At 35.9% G+C, this 2184-nt stretch overlaps 1 pseudogene; it reads left to right on the forward strand.

The window, feature by feature from the left end:
- Nucleotides 1-683: 683 nt before the first annotated feature.
- Nucleotides 684-1354, forward strand: LOC123627285 (annotated as a pseudogene).
- The last annotated feature ends 830 nt before the right edge of the window (nt 1355-2184 follow it).

A 2184-nucleotide genomic window follows, 5' to 3' on the forward strand; every position in this document is an offset into this window, starting at 1 on the left:
CTATTCAAGCAATTGATAGTGAAGTTGGCCTTAAAAAGGAAGACAGCCAAGAGAAATTAGGAAAAGATGACAAAACTCAAAAAGATGTCATCAACGATACAAGTAATGTGGTAGAAATAAACAAGGGAGTAGATGTTCAGAAGGTTGTTGAAAACAGTGCTGAGGATACTCAGAGTAATGATGGGGAAGAAGTGATTGAAGTAGACCAGAAATTAATAAGCAAGCCTGAGGAGGGTCCTGAGGCTGGTGGTACTAAGGAAGTTTCTATTAAAGAAATAGTTGAAACTAATGAGATAGATCAAAAATCTGTAGAAGATAAAAATAAGGAACAATTAATAAACAGTTCAGAGAACATATTGGAGACCAGTGAAGAACTAGGGACAAATGAGTTTGAAGAAATTACTGAATGAAGTAGCACAGAAAAAACAGAGGTTGGAAATGTAGTGATTGATGCTGACCAAAAGGCTTTAGGAGGTGACACTCAGGATGCTCATAAAGCCACTACTCAGATAGATACAGAGAAAAAAGAAATGCCATATGAAGTGCCAATTAAAACAGAACCTCAGGTTACTGCAGTTTCACAGCCCAGTGAACCTCAGCCTGTTCTAATACCCAGTATTAATATCAACTCTGGAGATGCAGAAAATGAAGGAGAAATCAGTGCTTTGTCAAGAAATGAAACCATGCTGCTTCCAGAATCTGAGAATCAAAAGGAACATGATGCTGATTCAGGCATTGGTTCTACTGCTGATAACAGCAGCATTGACTTGAATTTATCCGTCTCTAGCTTCCTCAGTAAAACTAAAGACAGTGGATCAATATCTTTACAAGAAACAAGAAGACAAAAGAAAACACTGAAGCAACTTAAAGATCAATATTTCATACAAAGACATCAGCTACTTAAGCGCCATGAGAAGGAAACAGAACAAATGGAATGTTACAATCAATGACTTATTTGAGGAATTGAAAAACAGGCAGACTCAAGAAAGAACAATATTACCCAAGATTCAACACAGTGAAGCTAAGACTCGAATGGCCATGTTTAAGAAAAGTTTGAGAATTAACTCAACAGCTACGCCAGATCAGGACTGCGACAAAATTAAACAGTTTGCTGCACAAGAAGAAAAGAGGCAGAAAAATAAGAGAATGGCTCAGCATCAGAAACATGAAAATCAAATGCGGGATCTTCAGTTGCAGTGTGAAGCCAATGTCTGAGAACTGCATCAGCTGCAGAATGAAAAATGCCACCTGTTGGTTGAGCATGAGACACAGAAACTAAAGGAGTTAGATGAGGAACACAGCCAAAAATTAAAGGAGTGGAGAGAGAAATTGAGACCTAGGAAAAAGACACTGGAAGAAGAGTTTGCCAGGAAACTCCAGGAACAGGAAGTGATCTTTAAAAGGACTGGGGAGTCTGAATGCCTTAACCCATCAACACAGAGCCGTATTTCTAAATTCTATCCTATTTCTAGCTTGCATTCCACTGGATCATAACATGGGAAGCATTCTGTGCTTGAGTTGGCTTTTTAAATATATCATTCTATTCTCTTCATCTTCTGCCACAGTCTATATCAAATAGCTCATGAAGACAATCACCTGCCTCACCTTCTAGGTGTTTTTTTGGTTTTAGTTTTGGGTTTTTTTTTTTTTTAAAGCAAAGATGAAGGGAAAACAAACTAAGACAGATGCTGGGCCATGCTGGCAAAGTAGCATCTTGCAGTAATTCCCTAAGGTGATTTTGTATATTAATCTTAAAAATTGTATTCTTTAGACACTGTTACCTGAAAAATTATTAAGAGAAATAATGTTTAAAGTTATTTAAAAAAACTGTTATGTCACTAAGTGTTAATAAATGTCTTTTTACCTGTCCTAACTTCTCAGTGATGCCTAAATTCTATAGCTGAAGCTCTGCTGTAGAGGATTGAAATGATTTTCTTTTGGTGAATCAGCTCTCATAAAAAAGCTATGAGTTGCTCAAAATGTTCTATTGATTCAGTGAATAAATATATTTTATCTTTAAATAGGAACAAACTCTTTTAAAAGAGAGAAATTATTTCAGTAATTTGTTGAAAGTAACCTATTTAGGCATGAGCTAACAATTGAGGTTGCTAGTTTTATTAAGATAGTGCCTAAAACACTAAATTTTAATCAAGTCTAAGATAGGATTTTCTTTTTGATCAACAG

This window comes from Lemur catta, chromosome 24, assembly GCF_020740605.2.
Source record: "Lemur catta isolate mLemCat1 chromosome 24, mLemCat1.pri, whole genome shotgun sequence".
In the NCBI taxonomy this organism is placed as follows: Eukaryota; Metazoa; Chordata; class Mammalia; order Primates; family Lemuridae; genus Lemur; species Lemur catta.